Raw genomic sequence first — 24080 nt, 5'->3', positions numbered from 1 at the left:
TTCCTTTCTTGCTATTTTGCACATGATGTAGGGTTGTAGTGCGTTGGGGACCACTTGTGGATCTGCCCCAGGAAGATTCACCTAGCGAGACTCTTTTGTATATCAGGACTCCATTGCTTTTTGCGCTTTTTCCTCAGTGCACCCCACCCCATCCCTGGAAACATTTGGCAATGTCTGCAGACTCCTTTGGTTGTCACAACTGGGAGATGCTACTGGCATCTAGTGGATAGAGGCCAGAGATGCTGCTAAACATCCTACAATGCATAGGATAGCTCCATACAATGAATCATCATCTAACCCAACATGTTGATAGTGCCAAGATAGAGAAATTTTGTTCTCACTGACTTGTAATCATGTCTTTAGATGTATTTTTTTTTTCTCCTTTACCATCAGAACCAAAATAAGAGCTCAGACCCAGTAATGCCCTTGTGTGGGCCATCTTTAGCTCTGTGTTGCTATTCCTCTCAGTGCTATTTTTCACACTCACTGTCCTCAGTCCTCTTCGTGGAAGTAAGCTATGGTGCTAAGTTCTGAGAAGCTATTTGACTGAACTGGTCAGCTTTGTGCTGTGAAAAGAGGGTTCAACTGTAGAGGTGTAATGACGAGTACCTCTGAGTGTACATCTTTCCCAGAGTATCACCACTGATTTTTTTTTCTCTGTAAAAAGGACAGTGAAGTCAGTCATCTATTAAGGACTTACTATGTGCAGGAACTTCACATGCAGTATCTTATCTAATCTTCCCAATGACTTGATTTTCCTGTTTCTAATTAAGGAAAGAGATTCGGAGAGGTTAAGTAACTTGCCCACAGTCACGCACTAGTCAGTGGTTGGGATCTGGAATTAAAACAAAGATCTATTTAACTCCAAGTCCATGTTCTCACCAGTATGTAAACTGCCATCAACTTGGTGACTTTGACGTTTTGTGTCTCCATCCCCCAGGAAGTTCTTGCAACCACGCTTAATCACAGTGCTTCCAAGAAAGAAGAAAATAGAGTCCCTCTGATCACACACAGACTGGTCAGCTTAGCCTTGTCCTGAGAACTGAAGGATGACACATTCCTTAGCCAGCTCTCCAAGACAGGGCAGGTGGGAAGACTGAAGACAAGCAGAAGGTATTGGGAGGTAAGATAAAATATGCTTCAAAACTGAAAGTGAGGCGGGGACCTTAAAGTCCTGATCAGGAAGGCCACACAAGACAGCATTTCAGTTAGGGAGGCATTCAGCTGCCAGTTATCAAAAACAACAACCATAAAAACCCTCATGGTGGCTTAAAAAAATATAAGCCTTTATTTTTCTCACGGAGCCAGCTAGATAGCCAAGGTTGTCAGGAACTGGCATTGTTTATGCTGATCAATGATATCATCCAGGACATGAGTCCTTCCTGTCTCTCCACTTTGCCATTCCCAGAACTTTAGTGTTGTTCCCTTGGTTTTGCTGCCTCATTGTCACAAAATGGCTGATGTACCTCCAGATATCATATCTACAGTCAAGAGGGGAACAAAGAGGAAGGGGAAAATTCAAGTCCCTGAGTCATTTATTAGGAAAAGCCTAAAACACGCCCCCAGCACACACACACACACACACACACACACACACAAGCACGCACACAACGTGCTTCTTAGCAGAATTTTACTTATTAGTCAAAATTGTGTCACATGGCTGTCCCTTGCTTCAAGGGAGGCTGGGGCAGCTTTTCTACACTCTTTGTTTAAAGGCAACAGGGAAAAGAAGGTTGGAATTGTCTGATAAATGTGAAAAACAGCAGTGCCTTATAAGAGTGATTTTCACACTCAAACGCTAACTTTCTGGTTTTCTGGAAATAGATGCAACACCTACTTCTAAGAAATCTCTTTTACATACGTGTCCAGGGTGGCACTTTGGAAGAGTGTGCGTTAGTTTGCTAGGGCTGCTGTTCCGAAGTACCATGAAATGAATGGCTTACAACAAAAGTTTATTGTCTCACAGTTCTGGAAGCTAGCAGTCAAAGATTAAAGTGTCAGCTGAGCCCTGCTCCCTCTGAAGGTACTAGGAAAGGATCTGCTCCAGACCTCTCTCGTAGCTTCTGGTGGCTTCTTGGCTTGTGGCAACACAACTCCAATCTTTGCGTGGCATTCTCCCTATGTGCAAATCTGTCTATGTGGCCAAGTTTTCTCTTTTCTTAAGGACACCAGCCATGTTGGATTAGGGCCCGCCCTAATGAGCTCATCTTAACTTAATCACCTACAAAGAAACTTACTTCCAAATAAGGTCACATGCACAGACACTGGAGGTTAGGACTTCAACATCTTTTGGTGGAGGGGGTGGAATACAACTCAACCTATAACACAGGACTTTTCTGAATCATAGTATCTCAGCAATTATGAGGACTGTTAATATCTTTGAGCATTTACTATATGCCAAACAGCTCATATGAATTTTCTCATTTAATGTGTATTACCACCACATGAAATGATCAGTACTGTCATCATTTCTATTTACAGAAGAGGAAACTGAGGCAAAAAAATATTGGATAACTCCCCCTGCCCCAAAATCACATAATTAGTACACAATACGGCCAGGTCTCAACCCTATGCAGTGTGAACTCTGAGTCCTTCTGCTTAACGATCACCTAGGCTGTCTTCACCACAGCCATCTTCACCTCTGCTGTTACAAGTTTCCTGTTGATAAATGGCAAATAAGGGTAGGCAAGTTGGTTTCCTTAAAAAAATTTTTTTTTTCTCAAAGCTCTCTTTGCTGCCTTAGAAACACAAATAAAACACTCCATTCTGTACTGGGTATAATGGTTTCCTCTTATTCAAATGCAGAGCCATCTGCAAAGTATTTTATTTCATCATTCATTGAAGTACACTTAAAAGATGAAATCACCCTTAATGGAACAATGAAATGGAAAGATTCCTAAACTGAAGGCAAATGATTTCTGTAGAAACCCAAATGTGCCACCTTTGAGGCAAAACGTGTTGGGTTCTCTGGTCCTGCCCGCCATTCCTGCCCAGTCTCAGGGTGGCTGTGGTCTGCTCCAACCACCCCAGGGAAGAAGAGGGGCTCTGGGAAGCTGGATGAAATGGTGTTGTGGCTGGTCAAGCAGTCCACGAGGCGGAAGTGCTGCGTCCATGCTGGTCTTCTGGCTCTTCTCAGTCATCAGGAGCCAGGCATTGATCTGTGTGGACTGATGCAGGGAAAGGACTTTACCGTCATCGAGTTGGCTACACAGGCCTGTAACTGATCCCTCTTGCCATAAAACTGCCTTAGTAACACTTACAGTCATCCAGAGCTTTGCTGTCATCTTCCTTCTGCAACAGGACCATGAATGGCAAAGAAGGCTGCTCCCCCTTAAATAAAGGGCTGAAGGTTGAGAGGGAAATGTGGCTTTTTCAGATCTTTTTTTTCCCTATAAATTGATTGATTGATCGATTGATTGATTGGTCTTCATTGCTGTGCGTGGACTTTCTCTAGTTGCAGCGAGCAAGGGCTACTCTTCGTTGGGATGCACTGACTTCTCACTGTGGTGGCTTCTCATGTTGTGGAGCATGGGCTCTAGACACATGGGCTTCAGTAGTTGTGGCACATGGGCTCAGTAGTTGTGCTCACAGGCTTAGTTGCTCCATGGCACGTGGGATCTTCCCGGCTCAGGGATCGAACCCGTGTCCCCTGCATTGGCAGGCAGATTCTTAACCACTGCACCACCAGGGAAGTCCTGGAAATGTGGCTTTTTGAAGGCAATCGTGTAGGTTTTTCCTTTCCTCCTTGCTCGGGCCAGGTGGGGAGGGACGTGAGAGCAGAAAGCTGGTAATGCTTTATGTCTGTGTGGGGCCTCGTGGTTCCGTGTGGCTGACAACAGGCATGATGACCCTCACTTTACAGCTGCAGACATGGGGTCAGGTAGAGAAAGAACTTGTCCAAGGCACACAGCTAGTCCACAGCGGGTCTGGGGCTGGTACCCAGGTCTTCGGACTCCAGATACTGTGCTCCTTCCACAAGAAGATTCAGCACGGCTGCAGAGAACTGTAATAAAGGACTTCTGATTTGGGCTGACAGAAGCTTCTAGAATCAGAAAAGGCAAGACTTCTGCCTAGAGGACTAAGGCACTGATTCCGGGCACCGTGCCTCAAGGAGAGGTCTGTTTAGTTGGGGAGAAAAAAGGACTGGCAGGGACATCTCTTGGCTGGCTTTCCTCAGTTTGGGATTTGTCCACGTCACTCATTCTTTGAGTCAGCAACCAGCTGTGAGGAAGAGTTTCCTCCCAGTTTTATCATCCTTATTCCTGAGGGTAAAAGCTGTGCTCTTTCAAATCTGAAGGGAAGGAATAATTTTAGCAGCTAACATTTAGTGAGCCCTCACGATGCTTCAGGTTGAGGGCTTTCGTTGAATCACTCATTGACTTCTCCACATCCTTATTAGCAGAGGTAAGAAGAATTGTCCTTATTCAACAGATAGGGAGACGGAGTCTTAGAAAGTTTAAATAACTTGTCCAGGTTTGCACAGCTGAGGAGAAGCAGCATGAACAAATCAAGGGGCCTCTATTCCATTATTTTCTCTGTTATTAACTCTCAGTGCAGCCACGAACAAGTGTTTACTCTCTGAGGACCTCAGTTTCCCTATCATAACAATCCCAGCATTTATGCAGCACTTTGTGCAGGTCACTGGGCTTTGCCTACATCCTCTCATTTCATCCTCACAACAAGCCTATCTGCTTTTAACTCTTTTTACCTCCATTTCATAGATGAGGAAACTGAGGCTGAGAAATGTTAAGTAACTTGTCGAGGGTCACACAGCCAGGAACTGCCTAAATAAAGCAGCTCGGCACTTAACCCTAATGCTCTGTGGCCATGGGTCGTCTCCAGGGTCTTTCAACTCTAAATTTCTATCAATCGATTACTTTATCTGACTTATTAAATTTAGTGTAAACTTTTCTTCCCAAGTGCTGCAGCTCTGTAGTGAGTTCTGCCACATTTCAAAGAGCTTGCATTGCCTATGTTTTATTCCCACTTGACAGATGCAGAGACTGAGGTGCAAATCAAATAACTTAAAGTACTGCCATTAGGGAAGGCGGGGAGTGTCTCTAAAGTCAGGCCCACTGAATTCCAGTGCCTGTGTAAACATAGGTTCCATGGTGCTGACACTTAAAAACCACGCTTACTCCCTCTTGACCTTGGCCTCATATGAGCAATGATGTCATGATCCCTGAGTATCCTCTCAGTGGAAGCTGAAGAAGGCAGTCTGCTTGGTGGCTAACAGCAGACTCTCTGGAATCAGAACAGGGTTGGAATCCCCACTCTTCTACTTACCAGCTGTATGATTTTGAGCAAGTTACTTCATCTCTCTGAGATAGTTTTGACATCCGTGAAATGGTGATAATAAATGCACCCACCTCCAAGAGTTGCTGCAAAGATTAAATTAAATGCTGTGTGCATAGCTTTTTGTACCATGCTTGGTATAAAGTAAGTGCTCAGTAAGTGCTAGAAGGGACTGGAGTGAACCTCATAGGGTCACCAGACCAAGCCAGCCCAGGACAGAACCCAGCTTTGCACAGGGCTTCTCCCGGCAGGCAACCCACTTACGCTCCTTACTACATGCGTTGATCACTTAGCAGCCTCTTCTCCTGCCCCTCGGGTTTCCTCATCCCTTTGTTCTGACCCAGCTAGAGGGGTCTCTCATTGTTTCATCAGAGGAATAGGAAGTAGAGATGAACTGAGGTGGAAAGAACGTGTGTTTGCACCTGCTCAGAACTGGGTTCAAATTTGGGTATCATTTAAATCTCCCTGAGCTCCAGATTATCATTCTAAAATGAGGATAATAATACCCATCTTGGCAGAATTATCATTTGAACTAATCAAGAGGATAGTTGGTGGAGTGCCCTGACATGTGATAAGAAAATGATTGTCATTTTTAGATTGGCCAACACATTTACTCTGGGCAATTTGTGGTGGCCCATTGAGAAGAAGTGATCTGAGTTCTGTAAATGCTCTTTGTCATTTTATTTGGCATTGTTTGTATTCTGAACTTGTCCCACTCCAGCTGTTGCTGGTGGGAAAGAATATGAGTGTAAGAGAATAGCAGATGACAAGCAAATCACTTTTGATAACACGTGTAGCTACTTAATTTTTATTGAGTAGAGAAAGACGTATTACAAGCAAAGCAGTGTGCCCATTAGGAGATTCAGAAGCATTCAGCCCAGAGTTGGAGCCTCTAAACCATCAGTGGATTCATCCTCCTAAGAATCGAGAGGCGAAGATGGTGGAGTAGGAGGACGTGCGCTCACTCCCTCTTGCAAGAGCACCGGAATTACAACTAACTGCTGAACAGTCATCGACAGAAAGACACTGGAACTCACCAAAAAAGACACCCCACATCCAGAGACAAAGGAGAAGCTGCAGTGAGATGCTAGGAGGGGCGCAATCGCGTTAAAATCAAATCCCATAAATGCTGGGTGGGTGACCCTCAAGCTGGAGAACAGTTATACTGCAGAAGTCCACCCACTAAAGTGAGGGTTCTGAGCCCCACGTCAGGCATCCCAACCTGGGAGTCCAGCAACGGGAGGAGGAATCCCAAGAGAATCAGACTTTGAAAGCCAGGAGGATTTGATTGCAGGACCTCCACAGGACTGGGGGAAACAGAGACTCCACTCTTGGAGGGCGCACAAAAAATAGTGTGCTCACCAGGACCCAGGGGGAAGGAGCAGTGACCCCCATAGGAGACTGAACCAGACCTACCTGCTGGTGTTGGAGGGTTGCCTGCAGAGGTGGGGGGCAGCTGTCATTCACCGAAGAGACAGGGGCACTGGCAGCAGGGGTTCTGGGAAGTGCTCATTAGTGTGAGCCCTCCCAGAGTCCGCCATTAGCCCCACCAAAGAGCCTGTAAGCTCCAGTGCTAGGTAGCCTCAGGCCAACCAACCAACAAGGTGTGAACACAGCCCCACCCATTAGCAGCCAAGCAGATTAAAGTTTTACTGAGCTCTGCACACCCAGCCCTACCCACCATCAGTCCCTCCCATCAGGAAGCACACACCAGCCTCCTAGATAGCTTCCTCCACAAGAGGGCAGACAGCAGTATCAAGCAGTATCAGCAGTATTTCATCTTGTGGAACTGAAAACCACAGCCACAGAAAGACAGAGAAAATGAAAAAGCAGAGGACTTTGTACCAGATGAAGGGACAAGATAAAACCCCAGAAAAACAACTAAATGAAGAGGAGATAGGCACCCTTACAGAAAAATAATTCAGAATAATGATGGTGAAGATGATCCAGGACTTTGGAAAATAGACTGGATGCAAAGATCAAAAAGTTTACCAAAGACCTAGAAGAATTAAAGAACAAACAAACAGGGATATGCACCACAATAACTGAAATGAAAACTACACTAAAAGGAACCAATAGCAGATTAACTGAGGCAGAAGGGCAAATAAGTGACCTAGAAGACAGAATGGTGAAAATCACAGATGCGAAAAGAATAAAGAAAAAAGAATGAAAAGAACTGAAGACAGGCTAAGATACCTCTGGGACAATGTTAAATGTACCAACATTTGCATTATAGGGGTCCCAGAAGGAGACGAGAGAGAGAGGACCTGAGAAAATATTGGAAGAGATTCTAGTTGAAAACTTCCCTAACATGGGAAAGGAAATAGCCACCCAAGTGCAGGAAGTGCAGAGAGTCCCAGGCAGGATAAACCCAAGGAAAAACACGCCAAGACATAGAGTAGTCAAGTTGACAAAAATTAAAGAGAGAGAAAAGTTATTAAAAGCAACAAGGGAAAAACGACAAATAACATACAAGGGAACTCCCACAAAGTTAACAGCTGATTTCTCATCAGAAACTCTGCAAGCCAGAAGGGAGTGGCACGATATATTTCAAGTGATGAAAGGGAAGAACCTACAACCAAGAATACTCTACCCAGCAAGGATCTCATCCAGATTCGATAGAGAAATCAAAAGCTTTACAGACAAACAACAGCTAAGAGAATTCAGCACCACCAAACCAGACCTACAACAAATGCTAAAGGAACTTCTCTAAGCGGGAAACATAAGAAAAGAAAAGGACCTACGGAAACAAAAACAAAACAATTAAGAAAATGGTAATAGGAACATACATATCGATAATTACCTTGAATGTAAATGGACTAAATGCACCAACCAAAAGACACAGACTGGCTGAATGGATACAAAAACAAGACCCATATATATGCTGTCTTCAAGAGACCCACTTCAGACCTAGGGACACATACAGACTGAAAGTGAGGGGATGGAAAAAGATATTCCATGCAAATGGAAATCAAAAGAAAGCTGGAGTAGCAATACTCATATCAAATAAAATAGACTTTAAAATAAAAAATGTTACAAGAGACAAGAAAGGACACTACATAAAGATCAAGGGATCAATCCAAGAAGAGGAAATAACAATTATAAATATATATGCACCCGATATAGGAGCACCTCAATACATAAGGCAAATGCTAACAACTGTGAAAGAGGAAATGCAAGGCAGAAATAGAGACACAGATGTAGAGAACAAACATATGGACACCAAGTGGGGAAAGCGGGGAGGGTTGGGGGGGGAATGAATTGGGAGATTGGGATACAAAATTGTACACTCTCAATATATGCTGCTTATTGTCTGTTAACTGTATCTCAATAAAAGTTCTTAAAAAAAGAATGAATCAAGGGGTTTGGGGGCTTGATAATTATTCTGATTCTTTTTTCAGTTGTGGCTGTTTGAGAAAGGAGCTTCATACGTCAGGAGCTCAGAGCAGAGGATAACTTTCATGCCATTTTTGCCGGTCATTGTTGATGCTGGGTGACTCTTTGGGGTCCCTCCTGTCACTCTCTTCTTTACATTTTAGCCTTTTTCCCTTCTTCCTCCATCTTCACATCGTGTTCTTTCTCATCTCTTTCTCTTCTTCTATACTTTTTACTTGCAAGCCCCAACTCTCCCAACTGTTGGGTGATGGAAGACCTGTCTTTATTTAGCTTAAACTTTCTCTTCTGCCATATGATGACATTAACTGCCCAACGGCATCTTGGAATTGATTGAAGCATTCATAGGAGGTAGCACGTTTAATGTTTTTAAAATTCTACTTACCGTAGAAATGCAAGAATTGCTAATCTTTCTCTCTGTTCCTTTCTCCCTGTTCCTCTTCTGCTCCCAGCGTTACATCTGATTTCTTCTCTTTCTCAATTTATCCAGCTCACATAATTTGCCTTTTCATTTTGTGAATAGAGATAATTTGTGAATAGAAATTACTTCCAAATGTTTCAAAAATATTTTCCAAGCATTTGCTGTAACGTGGTCTTGTGTGCTTTTTTCCGTCTTTCTTTTTTTCATGAGGAAATAAGTGTTTCCAGGGAAATAGAGCCTGGAGTTAAAAAGGATTGGATTACCCTCTGTTCTTGGGTCTCTTTTACTGACGACAACTCCAGGTCCCTGATTGCTGGACTAAGTACACATATGGACTTGCTGACCCCAAGGTTGAGGGAGGAAGAAAGCAGTTCAATTCAGACCCCTGCCCTAGAAGTCCAAGAAGGGAATAGGATAAGAGGGAAGAGAAAGGAGGACATAACCGAGTTCAGAAAGTAGAGCTAGTCTGGCCTCTGAGGACTTTTTAGGTGAGAGAATCCCCACATCGGTATTTCAGTTTTAAGGCTCATTCTCGAGTTTGGGTCGATGCTAGGGTACCTCCTGAGGACTGACTTTGGCCTTTATCCACTCATTCAGCAAACATTTACTGACTCCTCTCTTCCAAGTTCTGAGATCTTGGTGATGCAAAAATGCATCCAAAGTCCCTTCCCCCCACCCCAGCAGATCCTTGTCACACACAGAAGGAAAACAGACATGCGAACAATCACTTATAACACAAGGCTGAGGAGGTCAGAACTGTGTTCCATAGGAAGTGAATGGGGAGAGGAAAAGAAGGATTTCAGCTGAAGGTATTAGGGAGTACTTCAGAGAGGAGGTGATATTTGACTTCTGGCTGGAAGGGTGCAGGGGAGTTTGGAAGAAGATGAGGTGAGAGAAGCACATTTCAGGAATTAAGAACTCCAAGTGCAGTGATTCAGCCTGCAAAAGTGTGGTGTTCTAGGGCACCATGTAATGGTTCATATGGAAGCAGACAGTACACAGGGCACTGAGGTGTTAAAGGAGCTGGGACTGGAGAGAAGCACCAGGTGGCAAAGAGCCTTTCACACCACACAAATGTGTGTTTGGATTTGATTCTTAAGTGATGTGAACCCTGCTGAGAATTCTGAGTAGAGGAGGGCATGAAAGAGTCTGGCAGCCCCATGCGAATGAATGAGTAGGTCAAGACTGGAGGCTATAAGATCTAAGGAGGCTGTTTCCAAAGCCCAGAAAGCAGAGAAGGTGAGCAGACCAAGGACAAAAGCAGGGCAGACCAGGAAGGGGAGCAGACTTGGGAGCCGTTTTGAAGGTTGAACGTCCAGGTTTGGTCATTGTGAGTCTGGTAGGAAGAGGAGGGAGGCCCCAGGTATGGCTTCATCAAACTGATCAGGCTCTCGCTCTCTCCTGGGCAGAGAAAACTGCGGCCAGCCTCCGCACCTAGGGCAGCTGAGACAAGTGTTCCCCTTCCTGTAATTCACAGTGGAAGCCTGATCAATTACATGTGTTACATCAGCACGCGTCAACGGGGCTGGATGATGCTGGGGATTCTGGGACAAAGAATGTACTTCCTCACTTATTTTCACACGTGTAATAAAAAAGTTAGCACACTGTAGAATTAGATTGAGTAAACTTTCTGATTTTGTCACCGAATGATGTTTTAAGGACAGTAGGTGTTAGAGAAAACAAAAGGCTTAAAAAGCACCTGCTTCTTTACGCTTGAAATGACTTGTCTCACCTGCCTTGTGATTCAATTACCTAAAAGTAAGGAACGGTCGAGGTACAGATAACCTGAGCTGGGCTTCAGAGAGGGGCATGGGTTTCTACTCCTGTGACAGTTATACAGTGGGTTCTCAGAGGGTTAGGATCTGTTTTGGGCTTCAGGGCTGGATTTAGGATGGATTCAGGGATTAGATTGTTAGGATTAACTGTCAGCATTAGATTTGGGGGATAATGTTGAGGATATAAGCAGGCTTCCCGGTCAAGTTCATTTGCACCTCGCCCCACCCAAATACATGCTCATCACTTAGCTATAAAAGACAGGCTAGGGGCTACAAGGTGAAGGTGATCCTCAAGACATCTTTAATGCATGTTTGGAGTGTCCCCATTCTCCAGAGATAAGTGAGAAAGAATTCTCAAGCCCTCTCTTCACAGGGCAAAGGCACACCCAGATTCTTAACGAGAAGGTCTTGGAGTAGCTATTGCTCCTGCAAGACGTTTTTCAATCATGATATGTTTGGTCCTACCTGGTTATCACTGTTCTATGTGTTTGTGGGGGTTTTGGCATCGTTGTTTAATTTTGTTTTCTTGGGAAGAGGGCTGCTTGCCCTCTGACAGCCACTTGATTTTCGGCAGCTTGGGTAGCGGATCCTGAAAATGATTGCCACTTCCACCTTGGGCTGTGGCTTTCAGCGATTTGTGGTTGGGTAGGATGGAACTTCCACCAGCCGGCTTCCCAAACTGAAATGTTGGCTTTTGTGAACTTCAAAAGTTGCTAAGATACTGTGTGTTTGGATACCATCCAGGCTGTTTCCCTCCAGGCTCACAGCTTTGACGGAATATTTCCTCTCCCTGATATCGTTAGATAGGTGACATGCCAAACCAAAGTTAGCACCGTTAGAAGACATTTCTTTGAGTGCAGTTTCCTTGGTTCTCCCATTCATCTGCCGTGCTGGAAGAAAAAAAGTCAAATCAAAAAAAGCTCTATTAAATAGATGTGCCAAGTAACGAGGAAAAAAAGAAAAGTTTCTTCAACTTTTATACGCTCAGAATTGTCTCACAAGCATATTTTTGTTCCTTTCCTCTATTTAAAAATTGATAACCTAGAAATAAAGTCGAGAAAGGGTTAGAAATGGTTTGTGGCACAAAAGTGGCACCTACTGGTAAGCCTTGGCTGAAATTTGAAGTTTAGATTTCTGCATGACCTTGACCAAAGTTACATCCTCCTGAGAAGGCTTCCTAATGATTTGCTATGTCTGCAAGGGCAAACCCTCTTTAGATGTATAAATATTAAAAAGCACTTCTTAGGCATGAGGGCACTGGTTTGAGGGCTACAGAATGACTTTTTCAGCTTGTAATTAAACACATCTACTGGATAACTAACCAGCAGCACTGTTTGCTCAAAGGAGCAAATGATTTCAAACTGACTGGGTCGCACACAAAAGGGGAATGACCTGTGGGTAGCTGTTCTTACATCTGGTTTCTAGAAGCATCTACCTGGCTACAGCACCCTCTTTTGGCTGTTGAGTTCTTGGCTTTCCTTTACTTCTGTCTTTGGGGTTTTTGCTTTATCTTGGTGCTATTTATTTCAAGTTTAGGTTTCTATGTCTTTATATCCAAATCTATAGAGCTTGTCCTTAAAGGAAAATCATGGCATCCTCATTTATGGGGACACACGAAGTGTGGAGGAGGTACCCCAAAACTGACTGTATTGAGCAGGCAAAACAATCCCTTTTGAAGAGCTTTAAAAATTTTTCAAAAGACAAAGGCTCACCTACATATCTAATTTTTTTTTTTTCCATTTTTAAAGGCAGACTTCATAGAATGACGCAGAGGGAACATAAATGGTCTGGTACAAAGAGTTGTGATTTATCCAGTTGAATGAATGGGAAAGGAGTTGAGCTCTGCCGGTTCTGAATGGTTCCAGGCCCTTTCTGTTCGCTTTCTCATCTAATCTACAGTACAATCTTACGCAGTTGGTACTTCTATCAAATCCATTTTATAGATGGGAAAACTGAGGCCTAGAGATTATTTAGCCCGTGCTATCTAACAATTAAATGGCAGATTGAGTCTTTCTGACTCTAAACACTATTTTATACTCCGAGTGACGTAAGATGAAGACAACCTTTGTTGGTTCATTCATTCACTCCACAAATATTCCTTAAGTCCTGCTGATGGCCTGGCACTATGCTGGGGGCGGGGCTGCAGTGCTGAGGGAGGGGAAGCAGGTGCCCTGCTCCTGTGAAACTGACTGTCTCGTGTTACAATCAGTCACCACATCCCGGTTCACTCTGTGCTTTGAAGTTATCTTTTAACCCCTGCAGGGAGGAGTTGACAGATTGGGAACATCAATGGTTATTGAATTGGTTTTGTCCCCAGGCTTCTTAAAAACAGTTTTCAATGAGTGCCAAGCCCTACTCGGCACTCCTTGGGATGTCTCCCAAGCCCTACTGAAAGAATTCAGAGCAGGTTGTATTCTGATTGTCTAACCACCCTCAGCCTTAGGTTGCTGTGTTGGGCTTTTTCTCTGGAGGCCCATTTTTCTCAGCTCTTCAGCCTCCTACCACTTGAGTTTAGTTTTGCTTTGTGCATTTAAAACAAATGCCTTCCAGGCATGGGTATAGCAGGATTAGGATAAAATGACAGGGGTGAAGGAAGGCAGATTTTTTTGGAGCCTGTGGAAAGACTCTGTAAGATGGAAGATTTCCATCATCAGGTCAGTCTTACCAAAGCAGGTATAGTGTTTCTTTGTGTTTTCAGTCTTAATGGGGCAGGGGAGCCATTGTTGCAGAACAAGTTTAGAGTTGTTCCTGACTCCCTGAATGGTTTTTCTCTCGCTCTGGGGTCAAGGCTTTGGGGTCAGCACCGCCTACTCTGCCTGCTCAATGCCACACTTTTGCACATCTTCATCCAGCCTGCCCTCTGCAAGCAACAGTCCAAGTGCCAACCTCCAGGGCCTGGATCCTTGTGTATCCTAGTAACCCCCCACCCACTCCACTCCCATCTTTCTTTTATCAGTGGAAGAAGTTTGCTTGGCCACCATGGCCTGAATAGTGAGGGACCCGGATTCGCACAACAGCTTCTGCCGCTGTCAGCATGTGACCTAATAGAGTTGGTAGCGAGGGTTCTTTAGAGGCGCTGGTCCTGACAAGGAAAGCTTCTGTAATCTTGCCTTTGTTTAGAAATATGAACTTCGAAACCCTACTGCAGAGTGTGTCAGCAGCCACGCTGATCCGAAGCCTTGGGCAAATTCATTTGAATTGCTTTGAAATTGGATATTCAAAATTCAATAAAAATAAGCCAGCCCGATGGTACAGCTGCAGCATTCCACCCATCCAGCTGGGTAAGCCACGATGATTTCCAGGCCTTGGACTAGCAAAGCCCGAGTGCGATGGGAAGACGAGCGCCAGGGCTGCCAGAAAACTCTTTCTGGCAACTCAGTCCGCCGCGGGCACCCTGCCAGCTGACTCACGGAGCAGGGCTGGCTCTGGCAAGACGCGGCTCCCCTCGCTGGCCTGCCCAGGCGGGGGTGCGGTGCCTGCCTCCCTCATGGCCAGGGTCCAGGAGGAGGAGATGCCTCAAGGGCACATGGACAGGATGTGGGGAAAACAATGAAACTCCAACACTCCAGTGGTGTACAGAGCGGCTGGTCTTCCCAAATGCTCTGCCACAGATCTGGAGCCATCAGACACGTAGTCGGGTTTAATTAAATTGTATGCAGATGTAGACAAACACCGTAATTTGCCCTTGAGCAAGCGCTACTGCTTTTGCCTGTGAAGGAGGACATGGCATCGGGGATGGTGTTCTTTTGCCATCTACATCGGAAGATCCTGCTTCATCACTGTCCATTTAGAAAGGCAGTTTCTTCTACCAGGGATTTTAAGAGAAGACCATTCGCCCTTCCCCCTAAGACTCAAGCTGTTTGATCTCCCTGCTTCGTGATGAGGTATCACAATTATAAATAAAAACTGAGAAATCCCTATAAGATATATACATGTATGCAGAGAGAGATACAGATGAGTACACACGCATAAATTCATGCATATATACATGTATGTTTATATACATTTCTGTACATACATATGCATAGATACACAGTCCGACCTATAAAGAGAATCCATGTGAGAAGGGTGTCTCGTAACCCCCGAGCAGTCTCCCTGATTTTCATAATTGGGCCCATCATACCCCATGCATGAGTCCAGGCTCTTTGTCGGACCTGGTGTGTATGTGAAGCGCCTCGAGTCAGATTCCGGGAGAAATACATCTGTTAACCTTCCGATTGTTGCCCGTATGCCACCCGCAGGACCATACCTAAAGAGGGGTAATTGTGGCACCTGCTTGCAGGGACACTGTGAGCGGCCCACTCCATTGGCACGCGTTATATATCGCCAGCCACTCCAGGGCCAGCCATGAAATTTAATTTGGAGTTTTACCGACCCATTCTGAATCCGAAATCTCAATAATAACTTTCCCTTTGCTCAGCCTTTTAACTGTGAAATTCAGTTGGGGAGTTTCGGAGCAGCAGGTAATGTCACAGCACTCCAGAGGGATTTTGCCAGAATTCTACTAAAGTGCTTGCAAGTGTCATTTCCATATTTAACTAATTTCAGTTTTTAATTAGCTCCATGTGAAAAATGAGAGTTCACGCTGAGCTCCTCTGTCAGCACAGACGCTTGTTTCCTTTCTAGGACCTCAGGACAATTAAGAAAAAAAGAGTTGATGCTACAGTAAATGTGATCATGCATCGCTCTCTCAAGCCCTAACATTGTTCACTGACAGGGAGGAAGTGGCACTGCCAGGCCTGCTCGCCAGACTGAGAAAGAGCAGTTGGAAAGGGGTTGAGACGTGTATCTGTGGATCCCAGCATCTGAATGGTGTCTTAGCTGCACAAAGTGTATTCTTGTCCCTGAATTTTCCAAGATGACTTGAAATCAGTTTTTGAAAAACCGCTGCATGTAGTAGGTAGTACAAAAATGACGTTCCTCTGGGAAAACAGGTTTCCTCAGTGCCATCTCTGTGCTAAACTCTTGCATCCAGGTACCTCCAAGTTCATTCGATTTCAGATTCTGAAGGCTCTTGGCATATGAAAACAACTTCTTTATGATTGTTTCAAAATGCAGTACAGACATGGAAATTTGTTAATCCTACATTCAGAGTGTAAATTTACCACTTGGGACTAACATGCAAATGAAAAACTACATACTCTTCAAAAAAAATGTATTGAGAGGTTCTGCTTTGCATAAACTGAAAAATAGTTGATGTGATCAGGTTTCTGAAACAATTTCGAGGAAGCCAAACAAATGCAGGCGCTGCATCTCATTTGCATAGCATCCATGCTAATGGCATTATTTATTTAAAAGAGAAGATTCGTTAAAAGTTTTGAAAATGATTAAAGTGAAAAAGTGCAATTCTTGGAAACTGGTTTGGTTGGGAAGTAGAATCCTTTTTGTTTATTTTCCGTGGGTTTTCGTGCTGAACGATTCTTCCCCATTGATGACGGGCATTAACAGATAATGCCACAGTGAGGACACGAGGTACTTCCAACGCGAATCGAAAATTGGAATCCAAGTGGCAAAAGGAAGCCTCCAGTATTGGGTCTATGTGGCTTGACTGGCGAGCAAAGTAGAGTGCAGGTAGCATTTTCTTGCGTGTTGTCTTGTCTACTGACTATGTAAATACAAGTTTACGGATCTAGTAGGGCTGCCTTGTTGATATGGAATTAGAGAAGCATCATGTGGGGTTGACAGAAAGTCGACCATTCGAGATTTGTTTATGTAAATCATACATGAAAAGATGGAGAGAAGTTTCTGAACGTGAAGGGACTGCCTAGAAGTTGTTTAAAATAACTGCTACACCAAGTAGCATCGACCAGCCACGCAGGCACGATTAGCCCATGAGATCTGAGGATAGGATGTGATTTCCCATCTGAGCTCAGAGGTCATGATGCCCCCCGGGCCATGATGGGGGCCCACGTGTGACGGGGAGTAGGCTGTGAATGGAGAGAAACACAGCTTCTGATTCAGAGTGGTCTGTTCCGTTGTCCGGAGATAAACATGGTTTGCTCTTCTCAAGGTGTGATATGTGGTGGGCCTCACGTGGGTCTTCAGGGGGCATAGCTGCCTGTCGTTCATCACAAGAAGCTTTTCCTTCATGAAGAGGTTTGGCCCCACAGTTCCTTTGAGTATTGAAGACCCCTCTAAAATACAAAGAGCAGGCGGCAGCGGTGTCCACCTAAACATTTACGCACGGACGTGGGGATTAGCAATTAGCAATCCTATAACAGGGAGTTCGTGTAAAAGAATTGTGAAAATAACACAGACTCTGGAAGTTAGAATGAGCCGTGGAGGGTGTGGAAAGCCACAGACTTGAGTCAGAGGGAGAAATGCTCAAATGGGCAGTACTTTTAGGGAATTTTATGTGAATTCTGGGCGTAACAACTAAGGGTGAAAACCATGGTTTTGTCACAAAGTACTTAAATCTTACTAGCCATACATGTATTTATTAATCATAAAACAAGTATTTTCCAGTACAAGGCAAGAAAACAGGCTCTAGAATCCAGACTGCTCAGGATCAAGCCCCAGGGTTTTTTATTATTATTATTATTATTTACCAGCTACATGAGCACAGGCAGGATACTTAGCCTCTCTGTGACTCAGCTTCCTCCCTGTAAAATGGGCACAGTAATGGTACTTGTCTCATAAGGGTTTGGGGGATATCAAATCAGATTCTTGACTCGCCCTTAGCACAGTGCTTGGCAAATCAAAGAGCTACATAAAGACTGTTTTTACTATGCTGGGTTCCTGATGTACAGTAGTGAGCCAGACATACCTCGTCACTGCCCTGCTAGAATACACGGCGGCAAACCCGGGCAGAACCAGTGGAGACAAATCACTCATAAGACATATGCATCTGTGCAAGGAGAGCTGTGTACGTGTACACACATAGGCATACGCAGACATATGTACGTTTATGTTTATGAGCATTTATGTACATGCATATACATGGATACACAGGGAGACCGTCGACCTTCTAAAGAGGATTTATGTGAGGAGTGTGTCTTGTAACCCCTAAACAGTCTACTCAATTTTCATAATAGGGCCTATCATACCCCATGCATGAGTGAAGTAAGGATATCAATAGGTGTATGGAATGGGGAAAAAAAACAACTCAGCAAAAATAAACTAATCAGCTCAAGCCATTTATTAGAATGATAATCCCGCCTGTGGACAAAGTGGTCCCACGTGCACTGAAGCATATTTCTCAGAAAGACTGTTGAGGGCCAAGTACCCTCACCCAACGCGAGCTGGCTCCTGACCACTGTGTGAAGCACAGGGCTGCATGGGAAGAACATTCAAGGTCAAGTCTGAGATCACTGGCACTTCATTAAGAAATCTGTTCTAAGTGCATAGGGCCTTCCCAGAAAAAGCAATACAGTCTTGCCCTTAAATCCAAACATGCTGCCCAGAGGCCCCTAGACTAGCTTTTTGCTTCACTAAAACTATCAATTCGTTCACCCAGAGTTTTTCAGGCATCGTTGCTCCTGGGAACAGATGGGAGAACATAAAGAAAAAGTTATTCAGCTCAAATCTTGCCTAGACTGACCTTGCCCCTGGACTGGCTTTGTGTATCGTTAACCCAAGCCCAGTACTTCACCCCCTCACTCAGGGTTCTTACTGGGATACTTGGTGCTGAAAAGTCACCCCTTATCACCAGAACGAGAAAGTGTCTGAAGGAAAAATCAAGTTGAACTGTTTGGTTGTCCTACTTTAGGAAATGTAATTGAACTTCAGCTTTGGGCAGCTCTGCCTTGTGTTCAATATTCTAGCAGGAATAAATCTCTATAAAAGTTTTGTTTGTTGTTTTGCTTTTGTTTCTGGTTTTATCGTTTTCCGCTGTGTGGAAGGTTTCGGTAACAGCTGTTTGTTCTTGCTGTCAAAGAAGTTCAGCACACAGGTACTATAGCAGATTGATGTAGTAGTAAGAAGACATCACCTATTACTTTGTGTAATAAACTTCCTTCCAGAAAGAAGAGAAAAAAATGGCTGTGCCTTGACTGCAGAGCAAATTTGGTAAATTTTCACAGGAATCAACACTGTTGGCAGAAATGGAACTTACAGAGATCTTTAGGTTCCAAATTTTCAGCAGAGACAAGAGAGGAGGAGAGGTTATAAACCAGTTGTAGTGAGCCTTCTAGAAAGAGAGCACTAACATGCAGCCCAAGAGGTGGGCTTGGACCAGCTAGGTAGCCTCATGCTGACTTTCCATCAGACATCTCCAAGGAGCTTTGGCAAGAGTGGAATCACAATTTGATGCTAGCTGAATTTTGTTTTTCTTCTTTTCCATTAAAGTTTGTTACAGAATATTGAATATAGTTCCCTGTGCTATATACAAAAGGACCTTGTTGTTTATCCATTCTATATATAATAGCTTGCATCTGCTAACCCCAACCTCCCAGTCCATCCTTCTCCCACCCTCCCTGCCCGCCCCTTGGCAACCACAAGTCTGTTCTCTATGTTTGTGAGTCTGTTTCTGTTTTGTAGATAAGTTCATTTGTGTCATATTTCAGATTCCACATATAAGTGATATCATATGGTATCTGTCTTTCTCTTTCTGACTTACTTAGCTTAGTATGATAATCTCTAGTTCCACCCATGTAGCTGCAAATGGCATTACTTCATTCTTTTTTATGGCTGAGTGATATTCCATTGTGTACATGTATCATTTATTCATTCATCTGTCGATGGGCATTTATTGTAAATAACACTGCTATGAACAGGCAGGTTCATGTATCTTTTCATATTAGAGTTTTCTCCAGATCTATGCTCAGAAGTGGGATTGCTGGATCATATGGCAACTCTTTTTAGTTTTCTGAGGAACCTCCACACTGTTCTCCATAGTGGCTGCACCAGTTTACATTGCCACTAACAGTGTAGGAGGGGTCCCTTTTCTCCACACCCTCTCCAGCATTTGTTATTTGTGGACTTCTTAATGGTGGCCATTCTGACCCGTGTGAGGTGGTACCTCATTGTAGTTTTGATTTACATTTCTCTAATGATTCTAGCTGAGTTTTCTGGTGAATGCCTCAGGTCCCACCCAGGAACCCATATAGTTGATGGAAAGTATAGCACACCTGCTTTACAACCACAGTTTGGACACTTGGTGAAAAATGCAGATGCCTGACACAGAGTCTCATCTGGGCAGACAACCATCCCAGCACAACATGGAGCGGGGACGCGGGGGTGCCCCAGGCATGGACAGAGCTTTGCTCCACAAAAATCTCTGTCCCTCTTCAAGGGTTTATACAAACTGTGGTAGACACAGAATGGGGAGCCTGACTGGCTCACACCAGTTCCCTTGCGACAGGGTTGCCAGAGTTAATGTAGAATCCCAGTTAAATCTGGGTTGCAGATAGATAACAAATGATGCTTTTAGTATAAGTATGCCCTAAATATTGCACGGGAAATTCAAATTTAACTAGCATCCTATATTTTTATTTGCTAGATGTGGCAACTTTACTTGGTGGCCGAGTCTGTACTCAATACCCTCTTTGTATTGTCCTCAGGCCAGGGCCATAGTGTTATCCTACCTTCAAGGCCACAGTGACAGGCCCAAGGAAGGGCATGTGACCCCGGTTGAGGTGATCAGAGTCCTTGCCTAAGATGTCTGAAGGTGAAGCTCGAAAAATGAAGCTCTCTTTTCTCCAGTGGCCCAAGAAGGTGGGAAGACGAGTCTGGCATTCTCTGTGGCCATGGTCCACCCTATGTGGCGAGATCTCCCTAACAGAGAATAAAGACAGGGCTTGGTGAACCAGCTATTCCCACACTTCCATGAGCTATCTTAACAACCTTCCCCAAATTCCCCTATTCTGCTGCAGCTAGGTCAAGCCAAGCCCTAACAATCTTAAGCTAATACATAGCTATTCAGCTCAAACTCGTAAAAGAATTTGCCCCAAGAATGCTTACAGGCAGGTATTTCCAGTCAGATGGCCCTGCCACAACTACCCCAGTGCGTCGTCTCGTCTGGTTTGGCGCAGCTGTGTGCCTGATGGAAGGAGGGGGATGCAATCCTTCTGCCAAACAGAGCACAGATCACCAAGACCAGCTGCCTTCAGTCTGCGCGTCCACGGTCTGGGCTGACCAGAATGGAGGAGGGAACCCTCCCTTTATGCCGTCTCAGAGCCACTATCTAGAATATCTTCTCTCTAAAAATATCTCCCCAATTTTAGGCACAGTGCCTAAAATGTCCACCCTGAGAGTTTATATGTTTGGCTTAAATCACTAATCTCCTCTATAGTTGCACATCTGTTAATGGTGGAAAATGTGAAGTTGTTGCGGAGGGGCTGGGGCACGCACGAATTCATATATCAGCTTCCAACAGGTTCTGTTTTACTTCTATCGAAGTGGCTGATAGTTTGGAAAACAAGGTTCTGAGCAAGTTGGATGGGAGTCCAGGAAGCTTCCAGTGTGATGGGAAAGCATTCATACAAGTGGTACTGCTGAGCCTGGAGGTGGCAGTGGGTCTCTGATAACTGGTCCTCCCAGACAGGCAGAACGGGCAGAGAGCAGGCACTGGGAGGAGGAGTGGAGGCAGGCTGGAGAGGAACTTCCCCTGCTTCCCTATTTCACTTTGCCTCAGGTCTGGGTTTGACATTGTTTCCATCTTTCCACTCTGGCTTGAGCATCTCTTTTCCGTATTACGTCTTCCTAGCTGCTTGTGACATCCTACCTGTGTGAGCAGGGACCTAGCGCAGCTGGCGGGAGGATCTGGGGCTCTCACCTCCTCCACCCTCGTGGAAATAGGCAAGAGGAGCTTGTTCCCACCGTTCATGTTCTCCTTTACTCATTGCTGCCCGCCTTGCTTCACACAGTGCCAGTGGTTCTCCAGCTTGAGGACCCATGAGAATCACTTAATGGGCTTGTTAATCCATAGATACCTGAGCCCCACCCCTGCCTGAGTTTCTGATTTATAGGTCTGGAGTGGGGCCCAGTAATGTGCATTTCTAACAGGTTCTCTGAGGATGCTAATTCCGCGGGTCTGGGAACAGCAGCCTGAAACCAGTGGCCTGGATGGACAGCTTTTGGATGGTAGTGGTGTCTCAGTTACCATTCTCCTCCAGGGCCTGGCTCAGCACCTGGCATAGAGTCGAAGGTGAGGAAGGGCTCATTAACTGAGCTCTCCCATGCTACACAAACCTAATCACGTGAGCAGGCTGAATTTGTAGATATGAGGTTAAACATATTAAATATTGCCATCCGATGTGTTTTTTACATAGAGGCATCTCCTGAATATTAACAAAGGAGGGGATTCAAGGTGGCAGTCTGAGTGGAAAGAGGGAGATTGGAGGGCTCATCTTGCAGCTACGTTGGCACAGGAAACACACTGATTTTACTTAGACTGTGTATTTGTGGTAACTTTGGAGAAGGTTGATGGAAATCATTTAGAATCCCCCCACTCACCTCCCTTTCCACCCCCATCTGCACCTCCCTCCGTTGCTTAGTGTTGCCAGTGATATCACAGACGTGTGAAATCCGTGAGTCAGGTCAACAGGTCTGACGCGCCTCTTGAAAGCATCTCTCCAAAAGGATGGCTTCAAGAGTCCGTGCAGCAAGGAGGAAGCGAATAAGATTAGGGATCTGTGCTTCTCAAGCACGATGCTTGGCCTCTCTGCCAAAGTATTGAATCCCTTCTAGGTTGGGCCCTGTAACCTCTTCTGTAAAATGAGTCTGGTGGAGATGATTGGACTTTCCCGCATCGGATTCTGAGGTTTTAATTCAGAAGGCAGGACATCTCCAATTTAGGAATGACTGTTTGCTTGTGATCAGACTATCTGGAATTTGAAAGATACTTTTCTCCAAATAGACAATGTTCTTTCTGGACAGTCCACACACAATAACTTGTTTGTTGAGCTCGTAACTCTGTGTCAAGCTGAGCGAAGTGCTTTGCATGCTTTATTTCATTTAATGTGACAATCTCCCCTAGGAGGTCGGGAGTTTGAAGATTCCCATTTTACAAATGAGGAAACTGAGTGTCAGAGAATCGAAAAACTAAACAAAACTTTCCCAGAGTCTCACAGATACTAAGGGCCAAGGTTATCTGGATTTAAAGCCAAGTCTTCCTGGCTCCAAAGCTACTCTAACCACCATGTTCCACTGTTTCCATAAAAGTATATCTTACCCACAGTGCATCTAAAGTGTAGCGTCTAGCCTTTAGGCAGAAGCCAACATTCTTTTTTGGCACTTTTGCTATAAGAGGTAGAAAGCGTTATGGTTAAGTGTTTTGAGACAGAGTCCTCAAGTTCAAAGCCCAGGTCTATTGCTAGTGGTAAAAAGACTAAGTTACTTAATCTCTCTCCCCTATAGTTTCTTCATCATAAATGGGTACTGTTGTATTCAGTGATTAATATATTTGTTGGACCATATAAAATTAAAGATATTCTACCACATTTGATCTACCAAACATTTTATATCTAAATATTTAACATTCTTAGAACAGTGTCTAGCACATAGTAACCACTATGTTAGTGTTGAGTATTATTGTTATTGAAAATCACATTGAAAACTAGTACATATAGGATGGGTAAACAACAAGGTCCTACTGTATAGCACAGGGAACTGTATTCAATATCCTGTAATAAAGCATAATGGAAAAGGATATGAAAAGGAATATATGTATAGCTAAATCACTTTTTAAAAAATACTCATTTTGTTTATTTGTTTTGTTTATATTTGCGGTTGCATTGGGTCTTCGTTGCAGCACACGGGATCTTTTGTTGCAGTGCACAGGCTTCTCTCAAGTTGTGGCGTGCAGATTTTTTCTCTCTAGTCATGGCACACAGGCTCCAGAGCGCATGGGTTCTATAGTTGGCGGTACACAGGCTCTCTAGTTTGGGTGCGTGGGCTCAGTAGTTGTGGTGCATGGGCTTAGTTGCCCTGTGGCATGTGGGATCTTAGTTCCCTGACCAGGGATCGAACCCATGTCCTCTGCATTGCAGGACGGATTCTTTACCACTGGACCACCAGGGAAGTCCCGTAACTGAATCACTTTGCTATGCAGCAGAAGTTAACACAACATTGTAAATCAACTATACATCTATAAAATTTTCTTAAAACAAGAAAGAAAATTGCATTGAAGGTTTGCAGTATCTGGGATATAGTAGGTGCTCAGTGATTGCTGGTGAAGTTTTGAGTTAAGTAGAAACTGGGATGCCCAAGATAACATCCGTGATGGTCTGGGCTGTGGATGTGTTTCTCGGCAGAAG

General features: G+C 44.4%; 1 protein-coding gene across 8 annotated transcripts in view; it reads left to right on the top strand.

Moving 5' to 3' along the window:
- TENM2 (teneurin transmembrane protein 2) overlaps positions 1-24080 on the top strand; it is a 960873-nt gene that overhangs the window by 695163 nt on the left and 241630 nt on the right. Inside the window, exon 1 of one of the 8 annotated variants that reach the window (XM_057729584.1) lies at positions 1004-1123. The exons of the other annotated variants lie outside the window; for them this stretch is intronic. The gene's annotated coding sequence lies outside the window, so the exon portion shown is untranslated. Of the gene's footprint in view, positions 1-1003; positions 1124-24080 lie in introns of those variants that run through there. 8 annotated transcript variants of the gene reach the window in all.

The sequence above is a fragment of the Hippopotamus amphibius genome, chromosome 1, assembly GCF_030028045.1.
Source record: "Hippopotamus amphibius kiboko isolate mHipAmp2 chromosome 1, mHipAmp2.hap2, whole genome shotgun sequence".
In the NCBI taxonomy this organism is placed as follows: domain Eukaryota; kingdom Metazoa; phylum Chordata; class Mammalia; order Artiodactyla; family Hippopotamidae; genus Hippopotamus; species Hippopotamus amphibius.
The sequence above is the reverse complement of the archived record's forward strand: the minus strand, read 5'-3'. Positions and strand labels throughout refer to the sequence as shown.